Consider the following 20,234-nt stretch of genomic DNA (forward strand, 5'->3'; position numbering starts at 1 on the left):
AAAAGTATTGTTATCTACTCAAAAGTTTTAGCAAGTCCTACTTTTTATATTATTATATTACGAGTTAATTATATTATATATTTTTAAATTATAATTTTATATTAAATTTAATCTCAACTTTTCTAAATTTTAAAATTTTATTTTTTATTCTAAATTATTCCTCAAATTTTTGAATATTTTAATTTTATCATTAAATTTTTAGATTCATTCTAAATTGGTCTTTAAACATTTGAATCTTTCAATTTCATCCAAATATATAATTAGTTTCAGTCATAATTTAACCTAATTTTTTTTCAAATATATAATAATATAGCATGTCCTAACGATTTTATTAACATGAGATGTGATTATCATATACTTATAATTTGGGATGAATTGAAATGTTCAAAGTTTTAGGACCAATTTAGAATGAATGTCATTGTTTGATGATGAAATTGAAATAATAAAAATGTAACACCCCAACCCGTATCCGACCCGAATACGAGTCCGAGATGTCACATTGACTTTTTGAAATAACAAAACATTTGAACTTATACTAAGAAAATACACTAATATTCTATTAAATTATGCTTCATTATAAAAATTTGAAAAAATACGTATTTATGAACAATATTATACGGTATGAACAGTACTATATGGTATGAACAATACCGTGAACAGTGAAAAATTTCAAATATAAATTATGTATCGATGCACTGCTACAGTAACTTCGGCAAAATACTTATAAATTTATAAAAATCTAAGTTTTCATTCGTATAAAATTTATCATTTACATATACACATTTAAAACATTACAAAACTCAATCATATGATTTTACAAAGCCGATTAGAATATATCGGATTTAAACCTTTATTTACATGCCAACCACTATCCTTATTACAAAATACATACTATACATTTCTTTTATGATCTGATCTTTGGAAACGAGAAACTGACCTGTCTTGCATAACTTTTAGCAATCATCCTCTTCTCTGAACCTACGCGTGAAACAATCACACGCTAAGTCGTTGACTTAGTGAGGCATATAAAACATATAATAAAAACCATAAAACGTTTCATATATCAAAACACATACATTCACATATACCATCATATTTATATTCATATATCAAATCCACACATGTACATATATGATTATCTTCTTTCTTATCATTATCTTATTATCATCATTAATACCTTTTATCATATAATCATATACTTACCATTTATACACATCATATATCATTTCATAAAGAAATACATTTAACATCATATATTTCATGTAATACAATTCATATAATTAAAATCATATATCTTTCATATAACCAATACTTGAATCCTGTAATTTATTCTATATAACAAATCACATATACATATCACATTCAATATATTTGTTTAATCTCTTTATTAGCCCATGCACACCTGTGAGAACTTAAGGTATATGAGGACATTGAGGTTGTGCACTTATGCTGTCACCACAGCTCGTATAAGTCTCACTGAGTGACATATGAAATTTGTCCCGAAAGACCTATGTAACTGTCCATATGTTCCAAAAAAACATAGGTAAACTGTCCATATGTTCCGTAGAACATAGGTAACCCTCGACTCTTGGTATGCCAACTATACCACTAGCTCTCATATCATATAACATGGGCATTATCATTTATACATTTCATATCACTTGTTCTTTCTCTTCTGTCACATACCACATGTATGTGTAACCATATCACTTGTTCTTTCTCTTCTGTCACATACCACATGTATGTATAACCATATATCTCATATCATATCACGTGTATCACAAGTGCATGTATTCACGTAGTTTACTTTCATGTAATTCATGTCACTTTTTGTAACCCCCCGGACCCAGTCTGTAAGATAGACTCAAACCTAAGTGGCCACATATCCCATTCAGAGTTTTTTTTATATATAACTTAAAGAACGTTAAATATAATATGGAACAAAATATTAACAATACAGATATGTCCAAAATTATAGCAAATAAATGTCACCAAACATAACTGAAAAACATATAGAAATATATGTTCGTACAAAATAAGTAGTTGATTTCCCCTGATGCCAAATCTGCTAGTTCACGGTCTGTTGTTATCTGAAAAAGGGTAAAAACTATAGAATAAGCTAAAAAGCTCAGTGTGCTCCAAACAGTATAAAAAAATATACAAATAAAATCTTTCAATGAAATCGGTTTATGCAACATGTTTTTTTTTTATTTTTAAACATGAACACTACCCCCATCCGTTCACATCATAATTGTGTAGGTTCCCCAGAACCATACACCCAACCGCACATGTCATTTAGACCCTGAGCACAAAGCCGAGAAGTCTGCAGATAATCTTCCTTCAATATTACCCCCAAATGACAAAATTAAGCATGAATGTATTCAAGTGAAAACAATGATTAATCACTTAAAACATAAAAATATTTCATGCTTGAAAACCATATGCAGAAATACAAAAATCAGAATTCAAATCAGTAATATATGATAATTCAGATGTCATATAAGCAGATCTCAAAAATCGGTATGAAATACCTTAATTCAGAAATTATATCAGAATATACAGTAAATCAGATATCAAATACTCAGTATTCGAATGAATCATTTTAAAACAGTAATGTAATACTGTCAGGAAACACACCTGTAACAGTCTGAGAAATCGGATAGGGAAGCCTACTACTGGGTTTATCGATCACGCTCTGCTGCAGTGCTAGATCCTACAAATTGTAAAAATCCATATTGGAATTCTAATAAAAATAATCTTAATCTTTACTTAAAAATATACGGAAACCTACGGGTAATTCTTGTATTACACAGTTCGGACTGATCTGATGAACGAACAACACCGGACCTAATTGATCCTTGCTCAGGTGAAACACGAGTACCTTCATAACATATTTTTATTGAATCAATCCTTGACCAAATCTCAATTAAATAATCAAAATATTAAAATACTAAGCCTTTTTGGGTTCACAAGCTCGATTTAGGAATTTCGGGTTAGAATTTGGCAAAACGGACTTCGGAATCAAATTCAAGACATCGAAAAACATAAAGTATGACCATCCAAAATTTCGAATTCTTGGTCAAAATTAAAGTCAACGGATTTGACTGACGATTTGGAGACTTTTGGGTTTGAATTTAGCGAAACGGACCCAAAAAACGGATTCGGGACGTTGAAAACTGTCAGGATATGTATTTTCGGAAAAGATTAACGGTCGTTTAATAGGCGGTCAAAGCCGGTCAAAGTTCTGGTCAAAGAAGGTCAACAAACTGTCAAACATTTTACACAAATAGTACCTTTTTAAAATAATTACCAAAATAGCACCTTTTCGAATTAATTTCCAAAATAGCACCAATTTTGAATTAATTCCCAGAATATCACTTTTTTGAAAAATTACCAAAATAGCACCATTTCGAATTAATTCACAGAATAGCACCAAAATCAAATAAATTCCCAAAATAGCACCGGTAAACGGGTCGGGTCAACGGGTCGAGTCGGGTTAACGGGTCGGATCGTGACCGGTCAAAACAGATTCAAAACCAGTTAAACCGGTTTTCAGCTTCCACTCGCCCTGCGGCGGCGCGTGTGGGCGCATGAGGTGTCATCCGGGGCTCTAAAAATTACGGAAAAATTTCTAAAAATTATTTTGAGCGATTTCGAGATACTTACAAAGATCGGTTCAAATTTTTGAACGGCGGAGATCTCGATTTCATCAAATCGGAAACTTTGACCGCTTCACCTCCCCACGCGCCGCCGTCGACGGAGACCGAGGATGACACCGACGGACTCGGAACGGCACAAGGAACACGATGGTGCGGAATGTGTCGTAAACGGAGCAACGATCGGCGATGAATTTAGGATTTTCTAGGCGATTGAGCTAAAAAAACGTCGATGCTTTGACTTGAAATTCACGGTGTTTGGCAGCGTTTCGCTTCAATTAAATTGAAGGGATTGTTCCTGACTCGATAACGAACACGATGGTGCTTTCAAAACGGCGATCGGAATTCGGACGGCGTCGGGATCGTCGTCGGAAGTTGAGGTAGGAGAAGAAAAATTTGGGCGTGGTTTTCTGTTTTGAAAACAGAAAACCACGTATTCATATATATATATAAACCAAAACATACCTAACATTTAAGGGTAAATTCAGGGCTTGGTCCCTGAATTTTCTTTTAACTCTAAAACAAGCTACAAGTTTAAAGAACTTCCAATTTAGTCCCCAAATTTCACAAATTTTCATAATTAACCTCAAATTTCAATTAAACATTATTTTGAAATTTTCGGGTTGTTATAGTTCTCCCCCTCTACAAGAAATTTCTTCCTCGAAATTTACCTTATGAAAACAGATGAGGAAATTGAACCTCCATTGACTCCAAGGTCTCCCAAGTAGCTTCTGAAGGGCTACGATTACTCCACTGCACTTTGACCATTGGAATACGCCTATTCGAAGAACTCGTTCATCTCTTTCTAAAACCTGAACAGGCTCCTCCTCATAAGACAAATCAGGTCTCAACTCTACCTCATCAACCTGAATGATGTGATCTGGATCTGGACGGTATCGCCTTAACATAGACACATGAAAAACATCATGAATACGAATGAGCTGTGGAGGTAACTCAAGCTGATAAGCAACAGGTCCAACTTTCTTCAGAATACGATACGACCCAATAAATCGCGGACTCAGTTTACCTTTACATCCAAATCTCAATACCTTCTTCCATGGAGATACTTTGAGGAAAACCTGATCTCCAACCTCAAACTCGATATCCTTACGTCGCTTATCTGCGTATGACTTCTGCCTATCAAATGCCTCTCTTAAGCGATCACGGATCAGTCTGACAATATCTTCAGTCTCTCGAACCAAGTCTGGACCCAAAATTTTTCTATCATTCAACTCTGTCCAACATATAGGAGTACGACATCTACGTCCATATAGAGCCTCATACGGTGCCATGCGAATACTTGCCTGATAATTATTATTGTAAGCAAACTCAGCTAACTACAAGAAATCTTCCTAACTACCACGGAAATCAATCACACAACCTCGTAACATATCCTCCAACACCTGAATTACTCGCTCAGACTGTCCATCAGTTTGAGGATGAAAAGTTGTACTGAAATTCAAACGAGTGCCCATAGCCTCGTGCAAAGCTTTCCAGAACCTAGAAGTGAATCTCGAATCTCGATCAGATATGATAGACAACGGAACACCATGAAGTCTAACGATCTCAGAAATGTACAACTTAGCCAGTTTATCCAGAGAATAATTAACCCGAATATGGATAAAGTACGCTGACTTGGTGAGTCGATCAACAATCACCTAGATAGAATCCTTTTTGGAAGGAGTTAGAGGAAGACCAATAACGAAGTCCATCGTAATACGCTCCCATTTCAACTCAGGAATCTTAATTGACTGTAACAATCCAGACGGATGCTGGTGCTCTGCCTTAACCTGCTGACAAGTCAAACACCTTGCCACAAAATCTGAAATATTTTTCTTCATACCAGTCCAAAAGTAGCACTCTTTGAGATTATTGTACACTTTGTCCCACCAGGATGCATAGCATAAGGACTACTATGAGCCTCTTGAAGAATAACCCGTCTCAACTCATCATCTTTAGGGACGCAGTAACGACCGTGAAAACACAAAATACCATCCTGATCCACAGTATACTCCAAACTCGATCCTTGCTTAACTTGTTCAATATTGGGAAGCAACGAGCTATCAAGGAGTTGTTTAACCTTAATCTCCTCGGCCAAAGTAGGTTTAACATGTAACTCTGCTAACAAACTATTATCATCAAATAAACTCAAGTTGGCAAATAAGGCTCTGAGATCTGATATCGCCTTATGGCTCAAGGCGTCTGCCACTACATTAGCCTTCCCTGGATGATATTCTATCTCAAAATCATAGTCCTTTAAAAGCTCTAACCAGCGACGCTGTCTCAAATTCAATTCTTTCTGAGTAAGCAGATACTTCAAACTCTTATGATCATATAGATATAACACTTTTCTCCGTAAAGGTAGTGTCTCCAGATCTTTAAAGCAAAAACCACAGCAGCTAATTCCAGATCGTGAGTAGGATAGTTACGCTCATGCAGCCTTAACTGACGTGACACATAGCAACAACTTTCCTATCTTGCATCAAAACACATCCTAATCCAGAATAAAAAGCATCGCTATAGACAGAAAAATCCTTCCCAGATTCAGGCTGAATCAACACTGGGGCTTGAGTTAGAACAATCTTCAATTTCTCAAAACTAGCTTGTTGGTCCTCAGACCAGACAAATGGAACATATTTCCTCAATAGTTTCGTCAGAGGAGCTGCAATAAGGGAGAACCCCTCAACGAAACGACGGTAGTAACCAGCTAAGCCCAAGAAACTACGGATCTCAGAGACGTTTCTGGGTTGTTTCCAGTTCAGAATAGCCTCTACTTTGCTCGGATCCACCTGAATGCCATCAGCAGAGACGATATGTCCAAGAAAAGTCACTTCGCTGAGCCAGAACTCACACTTGCTCAACTTAGCGTATAGCTTATTCTCCCTTAGAGTCTGAAGAACAATCCTTAAATGTTCCTCATGTTCCGCTTCACTTCTAGAATACACTAGTATGTCATCAATGAATACAACTACAAACTGGTCCAAATAAGGTCAAAACACCTTATGCATCAGATCCATAAAAGCAGCAGGGGCATTAGTTAACCCGAATAACATCACTAAAAACTCATAGTGCCCATATCGAGTACGAAAAGCAGTCTTCGGAATAACCGAATCTTTCACTTTGAGTTGATAATAACCAGATCTCAAGTCTATCTTTGAAAAGATAGAAGCCCCTCGAAATTGGTCAAATAGATCATCGATCCTGGGCAGAGGATATTTATTTTTAACAGTGAGCTTGTTCAGTTTTCTATAATCAATACAGAGTCTCAATGTCCATCTTTCTTCTTGACAAAGAGAACTGGAGCTCCCCACGGTGATACACTAGGTCGAATAAATCCCCTGTCCAACAACTCCTGAAGTTGAACTTTTAGTTCCTTAAGCTCCTTTGGGGCCATACGATAAGGAGCCATTGAAACCGGGGTAGAACCAGAATAGACTTCAATCACAAACTCGACTTCTCTATCTGGAGGTAATCCAGGCAACTCCTCGGGAAAAACATCAGGAAATTCCTTGACAATTCGGATGCCTTCAATATCGATTGTGATCTCCTAGTGTCCAAAATATAAGCAAGAAACGCCTCGGAACCATTCCTGATCATCTTCTCCGCTACCAAGGCAGACACAACATTCGTCAGAAATCCACGTCGTTCCCCGATCATTACAATCTTTCGATTATTGGGGTCTTCAGAACAGCTCTCTTAGTCTCAAAATCAATATTTACTCGATGTTTGTCCAACTAATCTACGCCGAGAATCAAATCGAACTCTTCAAAGGGTAACTCCATTAGGTCGACCAGAAAAATCTCCCCATTGATCTCTATAGGGCACTCTCTAAAAATACGATTCAACACGATGGATTTGCCTAAGGGACTTTGAACTATCACTGAACGCTCAGTATTCTCAACAGGAATATTTAGACCCTCAAAAACGGAATGTGATACATAGGAATTTGTAGAGCCACTATCAAACAATGCAAAGTATGGAACTGAATGAATAGTAACATTACCTGCAGTCACATTAGGCCTATCACGATCTTGTCGAAGTCTAGCAGTGTAAACCAATACAGGTTGTCTGGCCTCAGATCTGACTTGACCTCTACTCTGAGATGCTCGGCCTCTATTAGCTGATCCAGGTGCTCTCTCCTGAGTACGACCACCCGTAGGAGTCTGAACAGTACTCTGAGTACGAGCAGGAGTACGAGTTAGTGTTTGAACTGCAGAAACTGACACTGTACAATCCCTTATAATATGGTCACCAGAACCACATCTAAAACAAGTGTCAAATTTTCTTCTGCATTCCCCAAGATGATGTTTTCCACAATAATCACATGTCTGCAAAGGTTGTAACCCAGATGATCCACCATGTCTAGAAGGTTGAACAGCTGAAGAACCAGATGCAACAGGTCTGATACTCGTACTACCTCTCGGAAATGAATCACCCCTGTCTCTCTTGATAGGGTGTGTAGAAGAATCAATAGAACCAGAAGGCCTCCTGAATCGGGTTTGAGCTCGATCACTATCTCTCTTGTACTCCATACCCAGTCGCTCTATTTCCTCAGCAGTCTTGGCTATCTCAACCAAAGCATCAAAATTCCTCTCTCGGTGGGTAGCGACTCGACTCCTGATCTCATACCTGAGTCCATTCTCGAACCTCAAGCATCGATCTGTCTCCGTGTCAACAAGTCCAGGAGCATAACGGCTCAATCGGATGAACTCCACCTCGTAATCCATAACAGACATATTACCTTGCTTCAGATTCTGAAACTCCTGGCGTCGCTCCTGCAGATATCTCTCTCCGATGTAGCGACTCCGGAAGTGCGTCTTGAAAAGATCCCATGTTAATTGGTTCATGGAATACTACCAGAAATGGATTGCCACAATCTGAAGCTTTATTTCTTCAACATAGGTAGGGCCCCCTTTAACTTTTGCTCAAGTCTGAGGTCCATCTCATCCATAATTCTCTCTGTGTCCTCCAGCCAATACTCAGCGTCTGTCGGAGGTCCACCAGTAATACCCTCGAATGGAACTACACCAGCAGTAACTAGAGAATTTGAAATCTCCACTGCAATCATGTTACTAGGGGCTCTAGCAGCTCTCTGGAACATGCGGAAGATAGCTCTATTAATGGCGTCTTCATTCATCACAGAATCCTCATCTTCAGTGACGGGAGGGTCTCTCATAGGAGTAAACTGATCATCATGAGAAAGAGTCGGATCTACTTGCGGAACAGGAGGATCACGTGGTGACATCGGATCTTCTATCGTAACAGAAGGTCGAGTGACTCGCCCTCTACCACGTCCTGTCCTACGACCTCTAGCAGCATTCATCGTTGGATCTATAAGGCTCTACAGAAAGAATTTGAAACATGTGTCAGATTAGCATCAGGGATCTGAGAAAACTTTAAATCATAACATAATGTGACATTTTAAAAAAAAAAATCCAAAATTTAGGACCCATATACAGTCCGAGTGTTTAAAACCGAAAGCTCTGATACCACCAAATGTAACCCCCCAGACCCAGTCTGTAAGATAGACTCAAACCTAAGTGGCCACATATCCCAATCAGAGGGTTTTTTTTATATAACTTAAATAACGGTCTGTTGTTATCTGAAAAAGGGTAAAAACTATAGAATAAGCTAAAAAGCTCAGTGTGCTCCAAGCAGTATAAAAAAATATACAGATAAAATCTTTCAATGAAATCGGTTTATGCAACATGTTTTTTTTTATTTTTAAACATGAACACTACCACCATCCGTTCACATCATAATTGTGTAGGTTCCCCAGAACCATACACCCAACCGCACATGCCATTTAGACCCTGAGCACAAAGCCGAGAAGTCTGCAGATAATCTTCCTTCAATATTACCCCCAAATGACAAAATTAAACATGAATGTATTCAAGTGAAAACAATGATTAATCACTTAAAACATAAAAATATTTCATGCTTGGAAACCATATGCAGAAATACATAAATCAGAATTCAAATAAGTAATATATGATAATTCAGATGTCATATAAGCAGATCTCAAAAATCGGTATGAAATACCTTAATTCAGAAATTATATCAGAATATACAGTAAATCAGATATCAAATACTCAGTATTCGGATGAATCAATTTAAAACAGTAATGTAATAATGTTAGGAAACACACCTGTAACAGTATGAGAAATCGGATAGGGAAGCCTACTACTGGGTTTGTCGATCACGCTCTGCTGCAGTGCTAGATCCTACGAATTGGAAAAATCCATATTGGAATTCTAATAAAAATAATCTTAATCTTTACTTAAATAATATACGGAAACCTACGGGTAATTCTTGTATTACACAGTTCGGGCTGATCTGACGAACGAACAACACCGGACCTAATTGATCCTTGCTCAGGTGAAACACGAGTACCTTCATAACATATTTTTATTGAATCAATCCTTAACCAAATCTCAATTAAATAATCAAAATATTAAAATACTAAGCCTTTTTGGGTTCACAAGCTCGATTTAGGAATTTCGGGTCAGAATTTGGCAAAACGGACTTCGGAATCAAATTCAAGACGTCGAAAAACATAAAGTATGACCTTCCGAAATTTCGAATTCTTGGTCAAAATTAAAGTCAACGGGTTTGACTGACGATTTGGAGACTTTCGGGTTTGAATTTAGCAAAACGGACCCTAAAAACAGATTTAGGACGTCAAAAACTGTAAGGATATGTATTTTTGAAAAAGATTAACAGTCGTTTAATAGGCGGTCAAAGCCGATCAAAGTTCTGGTCAAAAGTGGTCAACAAACTGTCAAACATTTTACACAAATAGCACCCTTTTTAAAATAATTACCAAAATAGCACCCTTTTCGAATTAATTTCCAAAATAGCACCAATTTCGAATTAATTCTCAGAATATCACTTTTGAAAAAATTACCAAAATAACACCCATTTCAAATTAATTCCCAGAATAGTACCAAAATCGAATAAATTCCCAGAATAACACCGGTCAACGGGTCGGGTCGTGACCAGTCAAACCGGTCAAAACCGATTCAAAACCGGTTAAACCGGTTTCCAGCTTCCACTCGCCAGCGACAGCGCGTGTGGGCGCGTGAGGTGTCCTCCGGGCTCTAAAAATTACGGAAAAATTTCTAAAAATTATTTTGAGCGATTTCGAGATACTTACAAAGATCGGTTCAAATTTTTGAACGGCGGAGAGCTCGATTTCATCAAATCGGAAACTTTGACCGCTTCACCTCCCCACGCGCAGCCGTCTACGGAGACCGAGGATGACACCGGCGGACTTGGAACGGCACAAGGAACACGATAGTGCGGGAGGTGTCGTAAACGGAGCAACGATCGGCGATGAGTTTATGATTTTCTAGGCGATTGAGCTTAAAAAAAACGTCGATGCTTTGACTTGAAATTCACGGTGTTTGGCAGCGTTTCGCTTCAATTAAATTGAAGGATTGTTCCTGACTCGATAACGAACATGACGGTGCTTTCAAAACGGCGATCGAAATTCGGACGGCGTCGGGATCGTCGTCGGAGTTGAGGTAGGAGAAGGGAAATTTGGGCGTGGTTTTCTGTATATAAAACAGAAAAACACGTATTCATATATATAAACCAAAACATACCTAACATTTAAGGGTAAATTCAAGGCTTGGTCCCTAATTTTTTTTAACTCTAAAACAAGCTACAAGTTTAAAGAACTTCCAATTTAGTCCTCAAATTTCACCAATTTTCATAATTAACCTCAAATTTCAATTAAACATTATTTTGAAATTTTCGGGTTGTTACACTTTTCATATGATTTCATATTTATATGTCACATAACTCGTATCACTTTGCATGGTTTCACATAAACATATATATCATATCATCTATGTTCATTCATTTAATCTCATATGTTCACATATCACATAACACATAGAATAACATGTCAGACATAACTCATGTATAATGATGCATATAACATATAATCATGTAGGTCATGTCACATAAGAATCACAAATCAATTAACATTTTAGGAGTCACTTCTTACCATAGTAACTCCGTCACTGGCTCAACACAAGCCAATGTTTGTTCGATAACATAAGTACAAATTAAATTGCACTCACCTTAGCCTTGCTTTGATTCGATCCTAATTCTTTGATTGTTCCGTAGCTTGTTTAGGCTCAATATCTACATAAACATAATTTCTGAGACGATTATCAAAAGCCTAAACCTTATAACTTGGTATTAATAACTTAGGCTAATTTAATAAACCAAACTTCAACTTTTCCTTTAGGAGTGTACCGATGCACTATGGATGCATCGGTACCCAAATTAGGTTCGAAATTCCCATGCATCGATGCACCCCTTAATGCATCGATGCACCTTCAAATTTTGTCTTAGTGCATCGGTACACATTCATAGTGTATCGATGCACCTCTCCAAAATAGGCCATTTTCACCCGAAATTCATCAATACTTCACCCAAATTTTCATGTATAAAATCCTTATCATATTGCTAAACTCATCTATAACAACTTTAACTAATTTTTATCATTCCAACACTTTATAGTCTCCCATATTTCATCCAAATTCTTAAGGCTAAGAATCATATCGAATTTTCCATGTTATCCAAACTTAATTCTAACACTTCTACTTCTTATTCTCATAGATACCATGTCAAATTCATCCTCCAAATTCATTTAAACCTTCTTATTCAAAATTTCACTTAAAAACCCATTTTCTTTAATATTTCACAACTCCTTTATTTTTTTGATTTTAAGATAACTTAAGCTTTCCTTAAACTTAGTTATCTTCTAATAATAAAAACCCAACTTAAATTTTAGCTAATAATCAACAACAAAGAAATATTACCTTTTGCTTGAGCTTTCACATGGAGGAGGAAGAAGAAAGAAGATGAAGAAGAGAAGTGGATAAAATATCTCCTTCATCTTATCCTTATATCCTTATCAATCCCATTTTTAATTAATTTCTAAGTCAAATGACTATTTTGCCCTTCACTTCATTTAATAATTACTAATAACTTTCAGGAAATATTTCCAAATAAATCATTGAACTATTTATCTATTCTACTTTTATCACCAAATTCTGAATTTTTATAATTTGGTCACTAACCTGATATTGAGGATGTTACAAAAAAAATTAGAGACTACTTTAAAATAAAGGTCATAATTTAAGGATGTATGTTGTAATTAATTCTTATTATGAATATTTTGGACAATATTGTTTCATTTTAGGGTAATTTTTTTATTTTAGAGCATTAACCGTTTATTAACTAATGATTTTAATCTATAAAGAGATTTTTGTCGCAAAATGAAATATTGAGATCAAACTATTAAAAAAATAAAATGATTATTTTAATAAACGTTGGAGATTAATTTTAATAGTAATGTTAGATTATATATATATATATATAGAGATATAACACAGTAAAAATATATTTACATTAGGGTAAACTATACGGGTGACCACTTAACTATGGTCAAAATTCATTTTGATCACCAATGTTTCAATTTGATTAAAAAGACCACCCAACTATTTAAATGGTTTAATTATGCCACTCTTCTTTAATAAAAATGACATAATTATGGATTTGATCCTTAATATTTATAAATCCTATCAATTTGGATATAAATTATTTGAATTAAAATAAATTTAATTTCCAATTAAATGGTGACACATGCCATTACCTAGTTGGAGCATATTTTCTTAATTTTTTTATTTATGTAATATATTTATTTTTCTACCAATAAGGTGTAACACGTGTCACCGCTTTATTAAAGTGAGAAAATAATGAGTGAATTGAACTTAGGTCACCCCATTTAGCCAAGGTCACGCCTAAACTAGTGTACCAAGACCCCTTTTAGTTCCAAAACACAACATGTTTTATATATTTATTTCATTTACTGACAGAAAAAAAGAAGAAATAAAAATGCAAATTTAGATAAATGATTAAATTAAAGTTCAATCACATATTTGAATATAATTTATATTTTTTTTATTTTTTATTTTTATTTTTTATTAATGGAATAAATAATTCTTAACTTTTATTCGATTAAAAAAATATAAAATATAAAAATTTCTAAATTATAATTAATAAATAAAAAGTCAATAATTATTTATTCAATTAAAAATTTAAAGTATAAAAAATTGAAATTAATAAAATTAAGATTTTTTTAATCGAATAAATAATTATAATTTACAATTTTTATATTTTATATTTTAAAATTTTAATTGAATAAATAATTATTGACTTTTATTTATTAATTATAATTTATAATTTTTTATATTTTTTATTTTTTATTCGAATAAATAATTATTGATTTTATTTATTAATTATAATTTAATAGATATATGAAATATTAAATTATAATTATCATATAAAAATTAAAGATTATTTTTTATTAATAAAATTTAAGAATTATTTCTTCCATTAATAAAAATTAAAAACATTAATTTTTTTTGTAAATTATATTCAAATATGTGATTGAATTTTAATTTAATCATTTATCTCAATTTGTATTTTTATTTCTTTTTTTTTTCTGTCAGTAAATGAAATAAATATATAAAACATGTGATTTAGAATTAGAAGGGGGACTTGGTGCAATGGTTTAGGAGTGACCTTGGCTAAACGGGTGACCTAAATTTGATTCTATCCAGACGCACTTTCACTTATTATTTTCTCACTTTAATAAGGTGGTGACACGTGTCACTACTTTATTGGTAGAAAAATAAATATATTACATAAATAAAAATTAAAAAATATGCTCCAACTAGATAATGGCATGTGTTACCATTTAATAGGAGATTAAATTTATTTTAACTAAAATAATTTATATCCAAATTGATAGGATTTATAAATATAAAGGACCAAATGTATAATTATGTCAATTTTATTAACGGACAAGTCACTATCTCGATTAAACTAACGTAGAGTGACCTGATTGAATCATTTAAATAGTTGGTGGTCTTTTTTAATCAAATTGAAACATTGGTGGTCAAAATGAATTTTGATCATAGTTGGGTCGTCACCCGTGTAGTTTACCCTTTACATCACACACTTGAATTTACAACATGGTTTTTGAGTTTTGAGGACAAGCATATTCCTCCTGTTCTCGCGTGTAGAACCGTAGCCATGGCTGGGATTACCACCAGCTTCCCTTTCAAGACCATCCCGACTAGACCCACCAAGACCATACCTTTACTTCTCTCTTCCATCGAATCCAAGCTCTTTGGCATCCATTTCTGCATCCCAAATAGTTTTTCTTCTTCTTCTCTTCACTGCTCTTCTACTATAATCGCCCGTTACGGTGGTGGTGATTCTCGTTCCTCCGCTACCGGTCGTCCCAAGAATAATTATGAAGACCAGGCGCTTGATTTATCCACCATCAGGTTTTCACTTTTGTTATTTGATTTAATTGCATAATTGGGTGGCTTTGTTCTTTTCATCCTCCCCCCCCCCCCTTTTAATTTGAAGGGTATGTTTGTTTCTGTGTTGCTTTGGTTTTAGGTCTGATTCTGTCAGGCTTATTGATGAGCAACAAAATATGGTTAGTGGCATTTTCCTTTCTTTCCGTTTTGTGTTTAGTGCTAAGATGACAGTTTGTGCATGATATTGATTTCTTTTATCAATTGTCGAATTGATTTGTTTTGTTAATGTGTAGGTTGGGGTAGTGTCTAAAAGCCAGGCCATTGAAATGGCTGAAGATGCAGAGCTCGATTTGGTATGCTATTGTCAATTTCTATTAAATTTCTATTAAATTTCTATTAAATTTCTATTGTTTCATGACTGTGTGTTTGTGACAGTGATTTTCCTCACTATCAGGGTGATTGAACTAGGATAGGATAGTGGGGGCTCCAAATTGCTTAGGGACCTAAGAAGTATTTAAGCCAAAAAAAGGGGGCCAAGTCTTATTTTGAATAAAGTTTAAACTGTCAGTGGCTAAAGTTGAATTAAACCAAAACTTTTGCCTGGGGTGGGGGTGGCTCCCATTGTAATATTAGTTCCGTCCCTGCTCACTATGTCAGTAACAAGAACTTCTACGTTTGTACAATCGAGTGAATTTGTAATTTTTTGCTTGTTCGTAACACTTTGTTTTGCATTTGTTTTGTGAATATGTTGTTTGTATTGGTAGCAGGATATTCTCAGCAGAGTTTGTGCATTGTTCTTCAAAACAGATGATTTTTTGTAATTTGGTAACAATTTCAAAAACATTATTTTCTTCATACAAACACACATCTTTCAATTACTTTTGGATGGAAAAAAGCAAGTTCTAAGGAGATAATCAAATCAAATAGAGCCTTTGGCATTTCCATGTTGTACATTGGTTTTATTATATGGGAATATTAAGTGATATTACAAAGAGAATGTAGTTAAGCCCACAAACTTAATTACCAGGGATGAGTAGCTTTATGATTATAATTTAACTTTCATGCTGATACCTTTAGTTCTTCTCCCTTTGTGGATGCATGAATGTTAAGCAAAGTGCTTGTTTAATACCTTGTTTCTGTTTCCTATAAGATATTTGTTGCATGCTAGAGTCGGCATATGATGAGCTACTTGCCTGAGAAGGTATCAGTGTCATTTTAGTTTGGATTTTTTTTCTTAGTTTTTGAATACAGTATTCATTAGTTCATATTTGGTATTGGTTTTGCCAATTTTCCTGCTGCTGCATAAGTCTCTAGATGCTAGCTTATATCCTTGGGCGTCATAGTTGTTCATTTTAGTTGAATTACTTTATCCGTCTCTTGAGAAAACTTGAGCCCATATGGCCAGTAGAAAGAGAATAATATGTAAAGATCAACTACATGTTAAAGCTAGTGTTTAATGCTATTCCGGTCTTTGCTAAGGGCACTATAAACCTACAATCTGCTTTGCTACAAGAAGATACCAAAAAAAAAAAAAATTAAGGTTTTATACGACATTCAAGCTGGTATTACATTAGACTTCCATCTGTTCGTTGTCTCTGTTTTTTTCCTTTTTTCTTTTTTTTTTATATAGAATTTACTTGAGTACCATATGCTAAGTGCATCAGAACTTATATTTTTTCTCTTTCAGAAAACAAAGTTTCTTTGAACTTCTTGTGTGTATGTAATGGTGATGCTGAAATTTTTTTTAATACCACTTTTGCAGGTGATATTATCCCCTGATGCAGATCCTCCTGTTGTCAGAATAACGGATTATAAGTATGATATGCTTTATGCTAACTTGAGAGAAATAGTTTTAGTTTATTATTATTCACGTGTTTATGGAATTTTTCTCCTACTAGTTTAGAAGAAATTGTTGTGAAATAGAAGTGACAGCTAAATTGTGATATTCTTTTTGAAATTTAAGCTGGGGGAAGAGAAATTTAAAGCTTGGAACATCCCTTTTAAATGAGACAAAAGTAACTCTATTTACCGTCTCAATGTGATGTAAATAAAGGGTGGGGGAAAATCAGTTGAGTCTACCAGGTCTCTTCATCTACCCTACTGAAGACACTGAATTCCCATATTAATTCCTATGAAAATTGATGTCTTAATGATGTTATCTAGTAGTCATGTCCACGTTGTTGAAGGCATCACTATTGGACTGATATTAAAAAAATGTTATATTAGTAGTCTTAGTTTTACATATCTTTTCCTTTTGAAAGTTCATTTTCAAGTGTATTAATATACTTGTTTTTACCTTTTCCTCAGTAAGTATAGATATGAAAGCAAAAGAAGAAGAAAGTACAGCAGAAAAAAAGTGCGTGTTAACATCCTCTTCTTTAGAGTTTTCTCATTGGGGAATGCTAAAGTCATATAACATCTGGCTGGTGGCAAAGTAGCTCTGTTCTAATTTAATAATATCTTTATGATATGATCCTGTGGACCCAGGCAGATTGACTGTGGATTTAGCACTTCCCTTTGAATTTCTCTTTCATTCATATCTGAACTTTCCTTTTTGCGGATTGATGCTGACTAAACTATTATTTCAACTGTCAGCTAATCGCATAGATCTTAAGGAGCTGAAAATGGGGTAAGTATTTTGCATTATACTTCTATGTAGTTCTTTGTCTTTAATCTCACAATACCTTCGTCTTTTTGGTCTTGTTGATGTGTAATTATCATCCATAATTTACAAACTTAGCTTCTCTCGGTGAATTTATTTCATAAGCACGCTTCATGATTATTTTATTGCTGTTAAAAGTTTCTTTCTATCTCCCAATGACCATAGTCTGACCCTAGTATCTTTTTTGTGGGTGTCTAATTTTTCTTTTATGCACCGATGACTTGGTAAATGAACTATAATCGTACTATTTAATATCTTGAGTTTTGTTAGTTTATAGGTCTTAGATGATTTATAATTTTATATGATGAACGATAAACTCTCTTGGGAAAGAAAGACGACATACCCTGATACCTTCAGTTTTACACGATAAATGATAAACACACAATGACACAACCTATCCTTCTGCATAAACCCTATACAAAGGCTTGCAATTTAACCTAGTTTTTTGGAGGCTGTGTATTTCCTCGAGTTTTGCAAATATAAGAAAAGCCTGATATTAATAGGGCTTTAGGCTTGTGACTTCCTCAATATACAAGTGTCATTTAAGTCTTGGTTTCATTAACACTGGAATCAGAAAACTCTGAGAAATTACCATGGTAGTGTTATATGAATGATACTATCTAAGTGAAGTGATCATACTTGGTATTGAGTCAACTTTCCCTAGCCTCTTCCTTGGCATGCAAGTGCCATTGTTCGATCAAAACTATCTTCATCAACAGTTGGGGTAAAAAGTTGTGAGAGTTACTCATTTGACTCTGGCTTCTATCAAGAATCTTATTCCAAAGCTACAATAAATAGCAATTTTTTGTTTATTGTTTTGTCTAAATTGCATTTTTTTGTTTTGAACAGTTATAACATTGATCAACATGATTATGTTGTTCGTTTGAAATCTGCAAGGAAGTTTCTGAACAATGGTGATAAAGTTTTTCTTCTTTTTTTAAAGGTTCTTGTATAATTGTTATGCTTGACATGATACGTATAGGCCATATATTGTTTTGGAGTTAAGTAGCAGTGAAATATTCTGATCTATCCTTTCAGGTTAAGGTCATAGTGAACTTGAAAGGTCGAGAAAATGAATTTAGAAATATGGCTATGGAACTCATCAGGCGCTTCCAGAATGATGTTGGGGAGGTACATTTATGATGTATTACTACTTTTTTCTTTCGTCGATAACAAAAATGCAATGTTCAAGGGTAAAAGTGTAAGCATCATCATATAAAGCTCTCAAATTTCCAGCAGTTTTCTTATTGTAATATGTATTCCGATGAAATCATGAATTAAGCGGTATGCTTAGAACACAAATTTTAAACTTCTTGCCAACCTGAAACAGTCCAAGTTGAAATAGAAAATATTTTAAGCATTTCTACCAATAGAGGTAACATTAATTAGTAGGATTTTGATTAAAGGGATAAAGCAACATTTGGTCTATGAACTTGACAGCTTTTCCAAACTCGGTCCCTGGATGGTTTTTGTGGTCCACATTAGTCTTGCTATTTTACAAAATTTCCAAACTTGGCACCTGAACTTGAATTTTTAGTCCTTTTGATGACATGACACTTTAAGATTGTGCCACATCATCACCTAAAAGAATTAAAAAATGTTTTTTTGTGATGATGTCGTTTAATTTCTGAGTGCCACAACATCAAAAGGACAAAAATTCAAGTTCAGGGATCAAGTTGGGAAAATTTGTCAGACTTCTGGGGCTAATGTGGACAAAAAAGAGGTTCAATTTCAAGGACCAAGTTAGGAGAAGTCAAGTTCAGGGACTAAATTTTGCTTTATCCCAAACCAATGTAATTTCTTTCAAGTGCTACGTTTTTAATTATTTTTTATATTTTGGAAAATGTCATCAAATAGTTACAAGTAGAAAGTTGTCATCATTGAATGTTTCAGTAGATCGGGTAATATCTGTTGGTTGGACAAGAAGAATGAAACTGAAAACTGATTTGTGAACAACATAATTAGCAACTCTCTAGCTTAGGGTGTTTGAGTCTATGCTTCCAATAGTGTTTGCCGCCCCCTTCACCTATTTTTGTGATTTTTAATGCATTTGTTCAGATTTCATATGCCATTTATAATCCCTTATCCGAAAGCTGCTCTTAACTGTAATCCTAAACCACCATATTGATCCGCAGCTTGCAACTGAGGAAAGCAAGAACTTCAAAGACAGGAATATCTTCATATTATTGGTTCCGAACAAGGCTGTCGTACAAAAAGCTCAACAAGATGCTGGAAAGAAAAAAGATAAACCAACCAAAAATGAAATCTCAGCTAGTGTCTGAGCATCGAATCTTGAAGAGCGTTTTTGGCGGCGTAACAGTCAGGCAGGTATATTATGTTCTTCAACTATGGGGTGTCCTTGGCTTGTCCTCAAAAGTCTCTGTATAGTAAATTAGTCAGTCACTGGATGTGTTGAATATTTCATTCTATTTTAATAACAGAACCAACCTTTTCCGCATAAAATATTTGCTACATTTTTGTAGACCAGAATCGAATCTCTGTTGTCTTTCCTCTTTGTTTAAAGTGTTTTGGCTGATCTGCAACATGATCCCAAAGGTTAAT

At 34.6% G+C, this 20,234-nt stretch overlaps 1 long non-coding RNA gene and 1 pseudogene across 1 annotated transcript; one reads left to right on the plus strand and one right to left on the minus strand.

Annotated features, from left to right (window-relative positions):
* Positions 1 to 110: 110 nt before the first annotated feature.
* Positions 111 to 17,817, minus strand: LOC120150383. Its single transcript, XR_005518524.1, has 4 exons — positions 17,695 to 17,817; positions 14,312 to 14,321; positions 8,071 to 8,075; positions 111 to 122 (listed from the first exon to the last, which is right to left on the minus strand). It is a non-coding gene; the product is annotated as an uncharacterized LOC120150383 (long non-coding RNA).
* LOC120150381 lies at positions 14,727 to 20,198 on the plus strand (annotated as a pseudogene).
* The last annotated feature ends 36 nt before the right edge of the window (positions 20,199 to 20,234 follow it).

Source organism: Hibiscus syriacus, unplaced genomic scaffold (genome assembly GCF_006381635.1).
Source record: "Hibiscus syriacus cultivar Baekdansim isolate YM2019G1 unplaced genomic scaffold, ASM638163v2 tig00111022_pilon, whole genome shotgun sequence".
In the NCBI taxonomy this organism is placed as follows: Eukaryota; Viridiplantae; Streptophyta; class Magnoliopsida; order Malvales; family Malvaceae; genus Hibiscus; species Hibiscus syriacus.